This window comes from Eubalaena glacialis, chromosome 2 (genome assembly GCF_028564815.1).
Source record: "Eubalaena glacialis isolate mEubGla1 chromosome 2, mEubGla1.1.hap2.+ XY, whole genome shotgun sequence".
In the NCBI taxonomy this organism is placed as follows: Eukaryota; Metazoa; Chordata; class Mammalia; order Artiodactyla; family Balaenidae; genus Eubalaena; species Eubalaena glacialis.
The window spans coordinates 3,034,907-3,053,572 of record NC_083717.1 but is presented as its reverse complement, the minus strand read 5'-3'; the positions used below and the strand labels follow the sequence as shown (position 1 = coordinate 3,053,572).

At 37.9% G+C, this 18,666-nt stretch overlaps 1 protein-coding gene across 15 annotated transcripts in view; it reads left to right on the top strand.

The window, feature by feature from the left end:
* Positions 1 to 18,666, top strand: part of ZNF438 (zinc finger protein 438) — a 215,847-nt gene that overhangs the window by 72,795 nt on the left and 124,386 nt on the right. Inside the window, exon 1 of one of the 15 annotated variants that reach the window (XM_061177824.1) lies at positions 2,831 to 2,871. The exons of the other annotated variants lie outside the window; for them this stretch is intronic. The gene's annotated coding sequence lies outside the window, so the exon portion shown is untranslated. Of the gene's footprint in view, positions 1 to 2,830; positions 2,872 to 18,666 lie in introns of those variants that run through there. 15 annotated transcript variants of the gene reach the window in all.

Below are 18,666 nucleotides of genomic sequence, written 5' to 3'. Positions count from 1 at the left end.
GAAAATCACTACTGGTACAGGTTGTTTCTTGGGGAAGCTATGTGTGCTTTGGAGGAGGTACATGCTGAAAACAGAGCGAAACAAAACAAAACAAATCTTTGGTTTTGTTATTCCTTCTTCTGGATAGTTCTAAAAAACTAACCCCTCTTCTGGATAGTTCTAAAAAGCTAACACCTCTTCTGGCTACTTCTAAAATGCTAACCCTTTTAACTTTCATTGGTGGTTTGCTTTGTCATCTCTGTATTCACTTTCATTTATTTCTTGACCTACTGTCTATGGCAAACCATCTCTATCTTGGTTATACCAAGGGAAAAAGTGAAATCTTGTTTCAGAGTGACCTATAAAATTCTATTCCATATTTTAGACTTAGCCCACTGGAGATATCACTTTCTTCTTCATTTTATCTCACTACCCCACCATGCCCTTACCATCCGAGCACCATGGGGTTGTTTGTTTGTTTGTTGTTTTTTTAATGAATCTCACGCTCACCTATTTATAGTAACTGAGCATTTCCCCCTTTCCGAGAGGCAACTGTGGCAAGAGTAGCTTGTTTTCTTGAGATGGGAACCAGCGGGCCTCTAAAGGAGTCCAGGATCTGCGCAGTCACACTTGGCTTCTCCTTAACTAGCAACTAGAAATATTTTAACTTGCCTTGACTATCCCTAAGCAACTCTTTAAAAAAAGAATAGTTTACAGTCAGTTGAATCCTCTAAGCTTCTGGCTTACAATACTGAAAAAACTACAGAGAGTAGATAACGGATGGAGTAAGAATTTCTGATTCGTTTGCATATTATTTATTGTGGAAAGAATGTTTTCCCTACAGACTGACAGGGAACAAGATGTTTAAACATAAGCCAGGGCGGAGACCTGTTTGTTTGGTCAGCTTCAGAGAAGCCACGTTTCCCTACTTATGAAGAGTCTGCCAACTCTTCTGTCCTCGCCACCCCCGCCTGATTCTCCAAGTTTCCTTGGGATTTTTACTTAGGCCTCTTGTTGGATAAGGCAGTGATAGAGTGCCTACGTGGCAATCAGAAAGGCTAAAGGCTTTTTTCTGGAGCAGCATGATTTTATCATGTCAGTATGAGTTTATGCTGTGTGTGTGTGTGTGTGTGTGTGTGTGTGTATAAAATGGCTTTTTCCCAGTCCCCTTCTGCTGTTGGCTTGTGTATTCGCATTGCTGGGTGGCAGCAGGACCCCATTTATCACAGGCGGTAGGAGCGGGTACAGGGATATGAAAGGGTTACTGTTCACATTTCCTGTGTAATTCCCTCTGATCTTACTGAGCTGTAATTCCTCTCTTGATGTTAAACATTCCCAGGCTCCTATAACCTTCTCGCCGGGTTGCACTAGCCAAGTTTGTCCCAGGTGATCATGTAGGCGGACCTCCTGTTTTTAAAGATTAGAAATCACTCCTTCGTCCGTGAGATAGGCTACATGCTCATTACTTTTCAATCCCAGAAGAAATCCCTTTGATTTGAAACAAGAACAGAGCACTAACATATTAGTTTTAAAATTCACATTTAGCAGCCAACAGTCAAATTTGTTGTCAAATTAATTGTGTAGATTTAAAAATCTGCCGATTGCTGGTTTAGTGAATTTCAAGGTAAATGAAAACCCGTTGATCTAGTGAAGACTTACGTTCTTCCTTCGGAAAGCACACTTGAAAAATGGGTTCTGATTAGAAAAGGGTACATTTTGATGCCACTGCCTTACTTTTAGCTTACGTGATTGGTAGCGTGTTTTAAGTTGCCTCAGATGTAAAGCTGCTTAGCTGAAACGGCAACATTTCTGCTTCAATTCAGTTCAGGAGGTTGTAGCTGAGCGTAGGGAGATACTTATTTTCTACTTTTTCTCTGGTTTTTAAAGTATATAGCAGCTCATTTTTTATTCCACAACTTTTTAAATATACATTTTTGTGGTTGGCAAAAGGTTTTCTCTTTTTGCCTTTTCCCCTTAAGTTTTGGGAGAAAATGTTACGCTCCTGTGAAGCATCCGTATGTGTCAGTGGCTGCTGATGAATTGGTAGGGACACGGAGTACCTATTCCAGCACTGGCCTCATCCAGGTAATGAGCTGCCCTTTAGACACAGCCCTGGGTAAGTTTGCTCGTGTTGTTTAGAGCACATTGCCATGGACCCACCCATCAACTTGGGAACCTAAGGGTTTGGGGATGGATAGAATCGAAACAATGTCTCTCTGAAGGAGTTTCTAGAATAACTTAAGTTTGCTGGCGAAAGCTATTTACATGGCTTAAAGCAGTGAGATAAAATATTTTTTATGCACCTTCCCGTGTGTAATATGGTTTTCCATGAAGGTGGGTGGAGGAATTTTTAGATTGATTCTGTTTGAATCGGCCTTAGGGGGTCAGCGTGCCTGTTGATATTTCTCATTCCCTTTTAGTTCCCCAGTGCCTGAGACAGCCTGTCACACGGGTGGCTTTCGGTAGAGGGTTGTTTGAATGAATGAAGTAGATTACGTTTGTAGATTCTGAAGTGTTCCGTCTGTGTGTGATTAAGCACGTGTCTAACAATGTAACCCTCTCTCCTCTTACTACTTGGTCATAGAGAAAAAGGACATTTAGTCATAAATTACTTAAATTATAGATAGTCTGTTAACATTTCCTAAGACCAGTAAGCCCATTTATTATTCTCATGACGGGAAAATGCTTATATTTTCTCCCATATCATTATTCCTAGGGCCATCATAAAGCACTCAATGGTAATGTTAATTAGTGGACAAATACTTACAGATACGTAGAGAATGCCGACATACACAGCATCGTGCCTGGTACTGTGCGTTCTCCAAAGATGTGTGCGACTTTGGTCCTACCACCTGGAGTCCAGACTTCTCAACAAACAGGATCTGTACACTGGTCAGTTAAACGGCAACTTAAGGTCCATAAAAATGATTATGGGCTATGTGAGAGGCCTGAACGAGAATCAGGTGGCTTAGTGGAGAAGTCATTTCACTTGAGTTAGAGAGCAGTGAGAGATTTCATCGAGGAAGCTTGAGTCGGGCATTAAACTAATAGTTGGGGCTCAGATAGGAAGGAGTGAGGCTCTTTGACATTTATAAATATGGGTGATCATTATCACACTTCGTGTTCCCAACAGTGGTGAAGAAACAGCAACAAGAAACTTAAGTATATGGTGGAGACCTTTCTCCATCGGTGACTTATTTATTCCTTATTTTTTACTGAAGTGGAATTTCAAAACAGCCTCCACCAAGGCCATGCAGCAGCTCTTTAAGTTACCATAAGGACCCACTTCAGTAGGGAGTCCTCCCAAATTTCTCACCCATTTAACATTTCAGCAGGAAGGCAGGAATAAGATACATTGAAAAATTATCATTCATGACTACACGTTGGTAATAGAGGCCCCATCCAATCTCAGTGGCAAGTTTAACAGCTTTCACTGTTGAGTTACATCTTGATTTGAAGTCTAACATACAAGGAGATAGATCCAAATTGACAATTCTTTTTTGCACAGATATTGGTGGTGGTAGTCACTATAGATAAATACAACTTTACAGCAGTTTTTTATTAACCTCTTAAAAGTTCTTCTACAGTACAACAATTATTACATTGATATCCCAAACTCCTTTAATCCAATTTGTTTTGGTTTTGTAAAGCAAATTTAAAAATGGATAGAATTTTTATTGGGATCCTTGGACTGTATTTCCTTATTATTACTTATTATTAAAAACAAACACTTTAGTGCGTTTAATTTTAGAGCCAAACTTCTGTCTCTAGTTTCATTCTTTTATTGTATAAAACAGCCAAAGGAAGAATTATACAGCAAAGAAATGAAACCAGTTTTTCTAACACAGTAAGGATAGAATCTTAAGATGGTCTGCTGACTTTTTTTTTAGTCTTTTGGCCAGTAGCAAATTTATGTGGCCCTCTGCATATTTCTGAATATCCCCATTTGTTCAGCTATATGAATTGAAGTGTGATAATGAAGGGGAAACTATAGCCAGTGCTTGTTTCCCATATTTTTGTGACGATCTCGGCTTTCAAGATATCACTAAGTGATCCACGATTAAAGAGTTTGGTGGTCAGCTAATTTTATGTAAGGTGAGAGCATTTCAGTGAATATTGATATTTTATTTAACCTAGTATTTCCCAAATATATTTGACTTTGGAAATGTCCACTGCCTGCCTGCCTGCCTTCCTTCCTTCCTTCCTTCCTCCGGCTTTCTTCTTTTCTTCCTTTCTTTTTTAAGAACACCTATTAAAATCTGTGGTAGAACAAGTTTCAGGAGTTGTCACTATAAACTTTACACGCACACACACACATATATATATTATTCAGGTCTACTGCTTAGGTCCATTTTCTTCTTAATCTTCACCTTTTCTAGGGCATAGGATGGGATATAGAAGGAAAAATAATAATTTTTAAGTCTTGCTAGCTATTCTGATGTCATGGTTAGTGGGAAAGAGGCTGAGGCTTCTGTCTAAAGCAAGGTATGAGATTTGTCTGATGATTTATTTCAAGAGTTCCTACTCTCTGCATCTTCTATAGCTTTGAACGATCAGTTGACCAAGCGTAACAGAAGTTACCTCTGGTGGGAAGAGTAGGGTGGATTGGAGGTAAAACGAGACTTTCACTTTCTACTATAAATACTTCTGTTTTGTTTGTATTTTTCCATTAGTGTAAATTCCTTTTTTAACCTTAAAGACAGAGGACAAATTAGAAGCTCTCACTAGTTGAGAGAACCTCTATTTTATGCAAGGATTGCTTACTCCAAGCTTTTGTATACACTAGCCTCTGTGGTGTTTTTAAACTCACTTTGAAAAAAGTCAAAAAATTTAAACCATGTTTTCAGAAACAAACTTATTACATGATGGTAAATCTGATTAAAGTTAATATCCCTTGCCCTTGCCTCCACTGTATCTTGTACGTATTTCTGTTGTTGCTATTAATATACTGCACCATCATTCTCTATTTACGTGCGAAATGGGGAACTGTGGCTTACTTATCTCTGTATCTTCAGCACCTAACTTTGAACCATCTCGTAAGCATTCAGTAAATGTTCGTTGATGTGGGTGTAGGGAGTGGAGGCTTAGTTTCATATTTATTCCTAGGGGAATACATTAGTGATTGTCACTTTCAAATCTTAAGCGGAATATGTTCTTTTAAAAATACCTTTAATATCATTTATTTTATTTTTGTGTAATGTAAAAAAATACATCTGTCTTTTCTCAGAATTTAAGATGGTATTCATTAGTGCTATAATGTAAAATAAAATTTAAAATAAATGAATAAAATAACAAAGTTGGAGGACTTTGTTACTCCCCAATTTTAAAACTCACTATAAAGCGACAGTAACCCAGACACTATGGCCTTGGCATCAGGATGGGCATACAAGTCAGTAGAGTGGAATCAAGAGTCCAGAAATAAACCTTACATTTTTGGTCCATTGACTTTTGACAAAGCTGCTAAGACTATTCAATAGGGAAAAGGTTCTCTTTTAAACAAATGGTTCTGTGGAAATTGGGTATCCTTATGCAAAAAAATGAACTTCCTCATAAAAATCAACCATACACAAAAATTAACTCAAAGTTAATTATGGACCTAAACGTAAGAGCTGAAACTGTAAAACGTGTAAAAGAAAGCACAGAAGAAATTTCATGGCCCTGGATTAGGCAAAGAGTTGTTAGATATAACACCAAAAGCATGTGACATAAAAGAAGAAATTGATAAATTTGACTTTATTAAATTACAAGCTTTTGTGCTTCAGAAGACACTGTTAAGGAACTGAAAAGACAAGCCACAGAGAAAATATTTTCAAATCATGTCTGATAAAGGACTGTGTCTAGAGCATATAAAGAACTTTAACAGTTCAATAATAAGACAAACAACTCAATTTTAAAATGAGAAAAACAACTGAATAGAGATTTCATCAAACAAGACATAAATGACTAATAAGCACATGGAAATGTGCTCAGCATCATTAGTTAGTAGGAAAATGCACATTTAAAACACAGTGAGATAACTACTTTGTACCCAGCAGGATGCCCATTAGTCAAAAAGACAGACGATGTCTAATGTCTAGGATATGGAGAAGCAGGAACTCTCATACATTGTTGGTGGGAATGTAAAATGGTACACCCACCTTGGTAAACAGTTTGGCCAGTTCTTTGAAAATTAAACCAACTTACCATATGCATTAGTCAGGTTCTCCAGAGAAACAGAACACATAGGATGTGTTTGTATGTGGGACGAGAGTTATTTTAAGGAACTGGCTCACAGGATTGTGGAGGCTTGGTGAGTCCAAAAGCTGATAGGGGAGGCTTGCAGGCTGGGAACTCAGGAAAGGGTTGCAGTTTGAGTCCAAAGCCAGTCTGCTGGAAAACCAGGGAGAGTCGACGTTGCCGATGAAGTCTGAAGGCCATCTTCTGGGGACTTCCCTCTTGTGCAGAGAAGTTGGCCTTTTGTCCTTTTCAGGTCTTCAACTAATTGGATGAGGCCCACCCACATTATGGAGGACAGTCTGCTTTACTCAGAGGCCATCAATTTAAATGTAAATCTCATCCAAAAACACTCTCCCAGAATAAAGTTTAACCAAATATCTGGGCTCTGTGCCCAGCCAAGTTGACACAGAGAATTAACCATTACACCATAATAACCCAGCAGTTCCACTTCTCAGAATCTACCCAAGAGAAATGAAAACGTATATCCACACAGACTTGTATGCCATTGTTCATAGTAGCTTTATTCATAATAGACACAAATGAGAAAAAATCCAAATGTCCCTCAGCTTTTAAATGGACAAACAAAATGTGGTATGTCCAAACATTGGACTACCATTTGGCAGTTGAAAAAAGGGAAAATACTGATATGTGCTGACACATGGATGAACCTCAAAAATATTATACTAAGTGAAAGAAGCCAAACTCAAAAGACTAAAAATTGTATGATTCCATTTGTAGGAAATGTCTACATAGAGCGAATCAGAGGAGGTTTGGGAGTGGGCATGGGAATTGACTGTATATGGACTCAGGGGAGTTTGGGAGGGTATTGGAACTGTTCTAAAATTGGGTTTTAGTGATTATTGCACACTTCTGTAAATTGACTAAAACGTCAATGAACTGTACACTTATAGCAGATGAATTTCATGGTATGTAAATTGTATCTCAATACTGTTAAAAAAAAAAAAAGAGGGGTGACAAAAATGGGACAGATGGGCTAAGGGTAGGACACACAATGCATCTCATAAAAGCTCCTTTATTTGCTTGAGGTGATTCACAGATTTTGCTCCGCGCTCTTTAAAGAGACCTCTCCTAAGGTGAGCTGTGTTTTCCAGTGTTTACAAAGTCAAATTTTATCAGCATTTTAGGAGACACCTAATAATTGTACTTCAAAGAGAAGCATATCCTTTTAGTCCTAGTGCAGCATACTCAACTCTGTCCTCAGCAGCATCCTTGGAGTCAGTAACTGACAGCGCTCTTCTCCACACCTGTCTCTTAAACCTCCCTTCAGGGCAGTCTAGTGGCTGCACATCAAGGGCAGTTCACAAAACACACCAGCTCTGCTTCGTGAATGGGGAGGTGAGCGTAAGAGGACAGAGCCAAGAACGCTGCTGCTTTTGGGTGGTCCCTCTTAATCCAGACACACGGTTAGAGAGTAAAGAATGGCTGGACTGGTAGACAGATGGCAGTCCTGCAGGAGCTTTCGGTGAAAACTGAGTAACAGGAAGTTTAGCATCTCACTCCCTGGCAAGTACCTAGAATGCAGTTATTCTCAGTTACAGGTTAGATATGGGGCCATTTGCTTTAATAGCCAGCGAGGTGGGGAGTAGGATTGGCATCCTCTTCGGAAAGCTGGGGAACCTGAGGAGGAAAAGTATTTAAATAGACTGTCTACCACCTATGAGTAGATGTGGCCTGAAGAAATATGTGCTGATGGGTTATGGTTCTCCCTGAGAAATAATTTTGGCTGTTCTCCAGTGCTTAGACTGCGTAGACCAAGGGCTCGTTCTGTCTCTAAAGACAGTAGAATATGGCCATAGACATTAGCTTGGAATGGTGTGCTTTTCATTGTGAATTTTCACAAGTGATGCATGCTTGTTGTAAAACATTTTTAACTATTTAATTCATATGTCAAGTATAGAATATGTAGAATAAAAAAGTAAGGTCTCCTTTCATTTCTCTATTCCCTTCTTAGCTATTTTCCTATATTTAACTATATATTTAAATCGTTTCCAGTTTTTAGCTGTTATGATGCTGCAGTAAACATACTGGCACTGGGCACTCCATTTATAAAAAGATATGAGTGTACACACGCACACACACATACACACGTGTGTGTGTATATATATACGTATATGTTATCACCTTAGTAACAGCTATTACCTGGTCTGTACTTAATAATTTATCTTAATACACCAGTATTTCTTTATGTTCTTTTTTAAAATCACTGCTTGAGACTACTACAAATGGTCTTAATTTTGTATTTGTAATTCTAGTCTTGTTTTAATCACGAGAAAGTGTCTAAATAAGCATTTGTTAAATGAACTACAGGACAACCTGCGCGTGCATCTTTTGGCTTGATTATATGTGAACAGTAGCTTCCTTAGTAAGAAGAAAATTGTTGGTTTTAATTGTAATAGCTTAGTTGAAGTTTATTATGTTTGGAGAATTGTTTTATAGTATCTCTGAGAATGTTGGCCTTTTTATCTCTAAGAAATCATTTTACCTTATAACGAACTTTGCAGATTACTTCTGAATAAGACCTAGGCTTAGGCTTCTGCTTCCAGTTCGGTTGTAGAGGTTAGAGGCAGGACATTGTGGCCCCTGACACGACCTAAGTAAATTACAAAAATCACTGTTTCAGTGATCTGTTATTACATAATAAATTGCGCCAACACTGAGTGGTTTAAAACAGCAGTTGTGCTGTATAGCTCATGATTCTGTGGGTTGGGAGTTCAGGCAGTCTCAGCTGGTTGATTTTTCTATTCCATGTTGCACTGACTGATATCACTAGATGGTATTCATTTGTAGATGGATTGGATGCTCTGGAGGATCCAGGATATCTTACTCACATATATGGTACCTGGAAAAAGGTAGAAGACTGTGTTCACATGATCTTTCTAGCATAGCCTCAGGGTAGTCAGACTTCTACTATAGTGGCTTGGGACTCCTAGAGAGAATTTTCCAAGAGATAGGAAGGGGACGGTGCTTTAAGGGAAGGCCTAAAGCTGGAAACTGGCCCCACATCACCTCTGCCATATTGTGTTGGTCAAAGCAGTGCCAGAGCCCTCCCAGTTTCAATGAGATGGGACATAGGCGTGGCCTCTCAATGGAAGAGGTATCAGAGAATTTGTGATCATCTTTAATCTACCACAGTTCACCCTCTGGCCACAAATGATTTTACATTCCTCCTATATTCAGAATATACTCAACCCCTTCCAAGAATTCCAGAATTCTCATCCCACTGTGGCTTTACCCTCAAGCTTCAGATCCAGGACCTTGTCATTTAAGTCAGGTCCAGATGTGCAGGAAGCTCCTCTGGTGTAGTTCCTCTCAAGAGACAAGTTATTTATTCAACATATAATGGAGAAGCAGGCATAGAATATCTGAAGTAAACATTTCCACTCAAAATCCAGGAAACAAGAGGTACATAGCTTTCACTGGTTCATAGTAATTTTGAAATTCTGATGTTGTCATTTCTTTATTAGGTCATTTCTACTCCCTGGAAATGATTGTCCATGGCTCCTGGCTTCACTCTAGCAATTCTGAGTCACCCAGCTTTTTCTATAAGAAATGGTTCATGTTTACAACTGGGTAGTCTTTCCAGCCTTGCTTCCTGCTTGTAGAAATTTGAGAGTCCAGAAGCATCTTTTCAGTTTGTTCTCTCTCTGCTCCTTTCAGTCCAATCTGACATAATTCTTTTGAAAACTTTGTGAGATTCCTGTGTATCAAATTATAATCCACTCCGTTAGACAGAAGTCACACCCACATTTGTTTTGAGATATGCTTTTTTCTACTTCAGATTTTGTGTCAAGGCATTAGAAGACGATACCCATAAGATTCTTAGAAGCTTTTCTGTTTGAAAGAGTCCAAAAGGCACACCCTCAAGATTCCTAGAGGCCTTTTATCTAGAAAAGAGAGTCTAAGAGGCACACTCTTAAGATTCTTAGAACTGAACTAGATACAACTTTAAATCATCTTGCAGTCTCAATACAGTATTTTACAGTCACGCTCTAGAAATTTTTATCCTGAAACCATGCTTTACTGGCAGAGCCCTAGACTTGATTTTTACTTTGAAGCTATTTCTTACTTTTCTGTCTGGGAGGAATGGGGATGAGAAAATGTTTTATGTTTGAAAAGAGCAAGTCCTGGCTCCTCTAAATTCTGCTTGAAAATGAAACGATTCTTTTGTTAGCTCTAAATTCTGCTTGAAAATAGAAGAGTTCTTTTGTAGCTCATCTTTCTCTTTGCATTCCATATCATACTTGGCTAAAAGAGACTGTCACTTTCAACCTTCTGCCTGGCAATCTCCTTACCCAAGTCTGCCACTTTATTGGGCACATTTTCTCTTTTCTATTTTATGCAAGGAATAGTGTTGCAATTTTTCCACCACTGTGTAAGAGGGCTTGTCATTTCTCCATCTGTTAACATTTTCGCTAATGTCCTTTAAGCTTTCATTAACAGTATTCTTGAGGCCCTTCCTGTTTCTGCTCACCACCTGGTCCCAAAGCCAATGTCACTATTTTAAGATTTTTATTACAGAGTCCCACTTCCATGTACCAGTATCTGTTATGGTTATCTAACTCTGTAACAAATTACCTAAAAACTTGTAATCTTAGAACAACAACCATTTTGTTGTACTTCACAAACTGTAGGTCAGTGAAAAGGGCAGGCTCAGATGGTGATTATTCTTCTCCATGTAGCATCAGCTGAGGTTAGTTGGTGGCATTCAGTTGAAGGATGGGCTGGTTTGAAGAGTCCAAGACAGTTTTACTCACATTTCTGATACTTTGACAAGGATCATTCAAAAGCTATTCTTGGCTGGGGCTGTCAACCAGAGTGCCTACACCTAGCTTTTTCAGCATGACAGTCTCACTGTAATTAGACTATGGTGACAATAGCACAAAAGAGGGGAAGGAGGAAATAGGTATCTTCTGTTGTAAAATTCTTACTTATATGTGAAGTGGTGTAATATTATTAGAAGTTAGATTGTGGTAAGTTAAAGCGCTATAGTTTAAGCACCAGAGCAACCACTAAAACTACAAAAGAAACAGGTACATCTAATAAGCCAACAGCAGAGATAAAATGAAATACTAAAAAATATTCAGTTCCAGATAAGGCAAGAAAAAATGGGAAAAGGGAACAAAGGATAAATTCGGGCAAATAGAAAATAGCAAGATGGTTACTTTGAATTCAGTCATATAAATAGTTACATTGAGTATAAATGGTCTAAATGCTCTGAAGGTGGAGCTCATCAGGCTAGATAAAAAAGCAAGACCTACTAACTACATACTGTCCACAAGAAATCCTCTTCATATATGAACACACAGGTTATAAGTAAATGGATTGAAAAAGATATGCCATGCAAACACTAATCATTAAGAAAACTGGACTGGCTGTATTGATATACAACAAAATAGGCTTCTGAACAGGGAATATTACTAGTGATATTGAGAGATATTTCATAATGACAAGAGAATCAATTTATCAAAAAGACATGACAATCCTAAATGTCTATGAGCCCAATAACAGAGCTTCAAAATACTTGAAGCAAAAATTGACAGAACAGAAAGGATAAATAGGCAAAACTACAGTTGTAGTTAGTCTCAAACACTTCTCTCTCAGCATTTGATTTATAAGTAGGCAGACTATTAATAAAAACTAGAATCTGGAACAACACTGTTAACCAGTGGACTTAATTGACATTTATAGAATATTGCACTCAATAATAGAGGAACACACATTCTTTTCAAGTACACATGGAATTTTCATCAAGGTAGATCATATAACAAGTCCCAATAGATTTTAAAAGATTAAAACTATACAGGATATGTTCTTTTACTATTTCTAAATTGAACTAAAAATAAATAACAATAGAATATCTAGAATTCTTCCCCCAAATATTTGGAAATTAAACAATACACTTTAAAATAAACCATGGTTCCAAGAAATCACAAGAAAAATTAGAAAATATTTTTTAACTGAATGAAAAATGAAAACACATTATATCAATATTTATGCAGCTAAAACAGTGCTCAGAGGAAAATGTATAGCTTTAAAATACAAACATTAGAAAAGAAGAAAAGTCTAAAACCAATTATCTAAGCTTTCACCTTAAGGAGCTGGAAAAATCAAAGCAAAATGAACCCAAAGTAAGTGGAAGGTAGAAAACAAGAAGTAGAAATCAATAAAATAAAATATTATAAAACAGACAAATAATAGAGAAAATTGATGAAAGCAAAAGCAGTTTTATTATTGTTTTTTTTACCAGATCAGGTTAGTTGGCCCTCTTTAGTGTCAGTTCAGTGCCTTCCATATATATATTCCTAGATATAAGAGGTTAAAGTTGTCAGTTCTTAGGCTCTAGGCCCAGAAACTGGTGTCTTGTCATATCCACCATATTTTATTGGTCAAATAAGTCAAAGAGGTTACCCAAATTCAAGGTTGGGGAGAGACAAATATACCCACTTCTCAGTGGGAGAAGTTTCAAAATGTTTGTGTCACTCTTAAGCACAGTCATATTTTTGAAGACCTCAGAGAGCTATGAAAACAAAGAGTGCTGAATGAACTGAAATAGCAGAAATGGAGGAGCATGTAGGAGATGAGATTGCTAGCAGTCATCCTTCCCGAGTGTGTTTGCTCAGAATGGACACTGGCTAAGGATCAAGCTTGCTATGGAAGTGAAACTCTATGAGGGGAAAGAGGAACCATGGGAATTTTGATGGTCACATAGTCTGGCATGGTGAACTGGAACCTAGGGAGGCCTCAGACACACAGCTAGTTTTCCCCATAGGTTGTTTGCTGAGCCTTGGGGGCGGGATGGGAGGTTGGGAAGTTGAGCTGGAAATATGCAGTGAAGTCTTCTGCAGTCCTGCAGTGCTTAGGAGACAGTCTCCATGTGATGGAGTAGGGTGCAGCTGCAATAAACACACAACTGATTTCACCTTTGAGATATTTTACACCAGAAGTAAGCTGATTAGATTGAAGGGAGCAGCTTCTCACCCTACCTGTCTAATAGAGGAAAGAATGGGCCCTCACTGGGAGAAGTTAACATCAACCACAGTTTTATGGCAGTTACATTGACAGTATTGATAATAAGCTAAAAAGTTATGTGACATGTGAAAAGTAAAAAAAAACAAACAAACAAAAAGTTCAAAGAAGAAGGTACAAGAGAAGCAGATCCACCAATGATATAGACTTAGGAGTTAACAAAGATTTTATAGTTGTTGTAAATGTGTTAAAGGAAATAAAGGAAGAGGCTAGCAAAGTGGATGAAAGGATGAACAGTATCAACAGAAAGTTGGGATCTGTCAAAAAATAATCAAATTGATATTCTAGAGCTGAGAAATACGGTATCTGAAATTAAGATTTGAGTTTAAGAGCAAACTAGGCACAACAAAAATAACTAGAACTAGTGAACTAAAGGACAGTTCAGTGGAAAAAAGTACAAGCTCAGAAAGAAAAAGGAATGGAAAGAACAAAACAGCTTAAGAGACATAGGGGATTGAGTCACTTCATCTAACGTACATGTGATTGGAGTCCCAGGAGGAGAGAATGAGCAAAAGCAATATTTGAAAAGATAATGACCAAAGGTTTTCCAAACTGATGAAAGATAGCAATCCACAAGTTCAAGAAGCACAAGAAACTTAGTGAACCCCAAGCAAGATTAATATGAAGAAAACCACACCTAAGTACAACTTAGTGAGACTTGTGAAAACCAGCTATAAAGAGAAGAATCTTAAAACAACTGAAGGAAATAAACCACACTACCTTCAGTGGAGCAACAGTAAGATTGGTGGCTGATTGTCCTACAGACATTATTAAAATCAGATCATAAAGGAATGACATCCTTAAATTTTAAGTGCAGAAAGGAAAAATATGGCCAACCTGAAACTCTATACCCAGCAAAAATATTTTTTTTTAATTGAAGGCAAAATAAAGATGTTTTTAGGCAAAAGGTGTGACACTTTCTCACAAGTAGACCCACAGTACAATAATACTAAAGAAAGTTATTCAGTCTGAAAACAAGTAATCCCAAGTGAACTATAAAAGCTCAGGGAAAAATGAAGAGCATAGGGAAGCATAAATATATGAGTAAATATAAAAGATTGAATTCAGACCATTGAAAGCAACAATAATAATGTTTTGTGGGGCTTTAAACATACGTAGAAATAAAATATTTGAAAACAGTGGAAGGGCCAGTAGGTGTAAATGGGGTTAAACTGATATTTTTGTCTTGCTCAGGAAGTGGTAAAAGTCAGCTGTAAATCAAGGAAGTATTTATAATCTGTAAGATAATTGCTAAAAATATTACAAAAATGTTTAAACAAAAACTTCACCAAAGGTAAAATGGAATAATAAAAAATTGATTAATCAAAAAAAGAGGAATAAGTGAAGAAAAAAGAGCAGATGGAATGAATAGAAAATTTATAACAGAAAGGTATCCTTAAATATAATTAAATTACATGTAAATAGGCTTATTCCTCCAATTAAAAAACAGATATTTTTGGAATAGATTTTTTAAAAAGAAAAAATATATAGTTTGCATAAGTTATATATCACATAAAAGGGTATGGGAAAAAAAGAAAAGGTACACTATACAAATACTGACTAAAAAAACTCTTGTATATTAATATCAGACAAAGCAGACTTTATGCCAAGAAGAATTATGAGAGATAAAGGGGGGCATTTTATAATGATAAAGGATCAATTCAGTAGGAAGACAGAACAGTTCTAAATTTATATGTTCCTAACAACATAACTTCAAAATATATAAAGCTAAAATTGACAGAACAAAAAGGAGAAGTAGGTAAGTCATAGTCGGAGAATTTAACAACCTTCTTTCAACCACTAATATAACAAGCAGATTAAAAACAAAAATTTTTTTTTATTGTGGCAAAAGTCACATAATGTAAAGCATACTATTTAAACCATATTTAACTGTACAGTTCAGTGGCACTAAGTGCATTCACATTGTTGTGCAGCTCTCACCATCATCCATCTCCTGAATTTTTCACCTTCCTAAACTGAAACTCTGTCCCCATTAAACACCAACTCCCTATTCCCTTCCCCCCACCCCCGGGCTCCTGGCATCTACCAATGTACTTTCTGACTCTATGAATTTGGCTATTGTAGGTGCCTCGTATAAGCGGAATCAAACAGTATTTGTCTGCACCTAATGTATATTAGAATGCAGATATGATTTTGTTATTTAAGGTTAACTTAATATATGTCCAACAAGCAGATTTTTAACAATCAGTAAGGTGATAGAATATTAAAACAATGTGATTAACTTGACCTATTTATGGAACATTATTTGCTATTTATAGAACATTATTTCCAACAATTGCAGAATGCACATTCTTTTCAAGCATGCATGGAACTTTTACCAAAATAGAACATGTGGTAAGCCAAAAAGCCAATCTCAACAGATTTCAAAGGATTGATATCATACAGTATATGTTCCATGGTGGAATTAAACTAGAAATATATAACAGAAAGATAAAAAATTTCTCAATTTGCATGGAAAATAAGCAGCACACTTTTAAATAATCCGTAGGTCAAAGAAGTACTCACAACCACAATCAGAAAATATATTGAACAGAATCAGTATCAAAACGTGAGACACAAAGTAGTGCCTAGGGAGAATTGTACAGCTTTAAATGCATTTGTTTAAAAGGTAACATTAAAAGCCAGCCATCTAATCTTCCATCTCAAAAAGCTAGAAAAAGAAGTGCAAGCTAAATTCAAATAAACTGGAAATAACTAACAGAAAAAAAGACAAAGAAAATTAGCAAAGTCAAAGGTGTTTCTTTGAAAATATTAATAAAATTGATAAACTCCTACTTAAAAAAAAGCTCAAATTAACAATATGGTATAAAAAGGAAACATTACTAGAGATCCCAGAAATATTAAAGGATAAGAAAATACTATGAACAACTTCATGTCAGTACATTTGACAACTTGTATGAAATGGACAAATTCCTTACCAAACTGACACACAAAAAAGTAAAAATTGTGAATAGTATTATACCTTTTAAAGGCATTGAATCTGGGACTTCCCTGGTGGCACAGTGGTTAAGAATCCACCTGCCAATGCAGGGGACACAGGTTCTATCCCTGGTCCGGGAAGATCCCACATGCCGCGGAACAACTAAGCCTGTGCGCCACAGCTATGGAGCCTGCGCTCTAGAGCCCGCGAGCCACAACTACTGAGCTCGCGCGCCCTAGAGCCCGCGTGCCACAACTACTGAAGCCCGCGCGCCTAGAGCCCGTGCTCCAATAACAAGAGAAGCCACTGCAGTGAGAAGCCCGCGCACCGCAACGAAGAGTAGCCCCCGCTCGCCACAACTAGAGAAAGCCCGCGCACCGCAACGAAGAGTAGCTCCCGCTCGCCACAACTAGAGAAAGCCCGCGCACAGCAACGAAGACCCAACGCAGCCAAAAACAAAAAAGACATTGAATCCATACTTTGAAATCTTCCCATCTCTAGTAATATTCTTCACCTGAACTAGGTCTCAGTTTTAGGTCTCTGATGTAAAACTTCACTGTGGCTGACAAGGTTTAGACTCAACTCCCGTTCCATAGTTTCCTTCAGATTGATTTCTGTTTATTTACTTTTCATCCCTTTTTTTGGAGTTTGAGGGGTCCAATTAATTATATCACATTTTCCTTCTGCCAGCTTCCTAACCTTTGAGAAGCAGACATAACTCAGGTTGGCATAAAAATGTCAACCTTATTTGTGGGGAAACTGGGTAAAAGAGCATCCTTAGATCTGACTCTAGTCATCCTACCCCTTCGCATTGGACTGACCTAACTTGCCCTTTTGAGTTTGCCGTGTGGATGAGAGGGGAATGTATGCAGGTTTGGGCAAGCAAGTTCTAAGAGAGGGTGAGAGACTGGTGACATGTGTGGTCAGTCTTTCACCCTCTCTCACCAAACACATAAGGCAGAGAGAGAGAGAGAGAGAGAGAGAATGGTGTTTTTTCACCTGTCAACCTGGGTGGAGCCCTACTCTTACTATCCCCTTTCTCTAAGAAGTCAGACCTACCCTGTTCAGATGGAACCCCCAGTTCCACTGCCGACCTACTTCTGGGTCCTCATGTCATCTGGACTCCCTGCTCTATTTTGAATAAGTTTTTATAATTTTGATCTTACCCCCAGAATTCTTCCCTCTCCTCTGCAGAAATTTAAACCTGGCTTTCGTAGGCAATGCTATTTTTTAACTATATACTATAACAAGTTATATTCTTTAACTTGATCAGTTCTGTCAACCAGAATCATTTCAAGATCTCAAATACTGAAAGTCCCTCTGTTTTCCTTTCTCCTCTTCTCTGGCTAGTTTTTTCCCTTCAAAGCCTCAAATTCAGATATTTCTTCAGTTATATACTGTCTCTCCACCTCTCTTTCCCTCCCCTCTCTCTATCACAGTAGATGGCCTTGCCATTGATCTTAACTCCCTCCACTGTACGCCCTTATACACGATAATTTTTATCTATATCCATCACCCATCCTTTCTTCCATTTCTAACCATAAAGAAAGAACAGTTTCTCCTCTTAACATGGCGAACTCTCACCAGACTTCTTTTCCCACCTTCTCTTGACTTTGCTCCGTTATTAACCTCTCTTCCTTTTACTGGCATTAAAAATGAAAACAACAACAACAAGTCTTGTTAAAGATTCAGCTTTCCTTTCAAACTATGCCAGGCCTCTTGGAGTAGTTAATTCCATTTCTCCATTTTCTTTAATTCCCCCAATTACTGGAAGTTTTTGTTCTCTCTTCCTGCCATCCTGAAATTTCCTTCTGAGCTCACCAGTGGCTCTTAGGTTATTCTCGGTCCTCCTTCTGCCCGGAGCAGACAGGACAGCGTGCTCCCTCCTTTGGCTCTTCTTCCTTGACTTCACTGATGGACCTCAAACTTTGGGGAAAGCTCCCCTCTCACATAAATAAACCTTTTAGAAGATAAGCAAGCTGTCTTATTGACTTGCTGTAACAAGAGAGACCACACAGATGATTCTGAAGGACTGCCTGCTTTAGGAAATGAATTTAGGATTTTTATAGGTTGATTATAGGTTGGGCTTTCAAGTTCTAGGGTAAGAGGTCAGAAGTGAGCTGAGTCTTTGGATTGGTTGATTTCTTAAAGTAATGATCAGTGCACACACGCAAGGTTGTGATGGAAAGGGAAGGTCTGTGGAGGCCGAGGACACTGCATTTGTGACTGTCCGACTGGATGCTCGTAACTGTTCCAGCCCTCAGTCTTGCATAACTGATGGCGTGGTTATTCTCGTTCTCATTTTCAAGCACGTCGTCTTCAGTGTATTTTTGACTTTTTAATTCCATTGCAGTTGCCCTGGTTTCCTCTTGACTATTACAGTAACAAAACAGGTCTCATCTTTCGAATCTTCTCATAGTAACTCTAAAACCAGAGCCATCTTTCTAGAGTACAAATTCGAATGAGTTTTCTACCGAAAACCC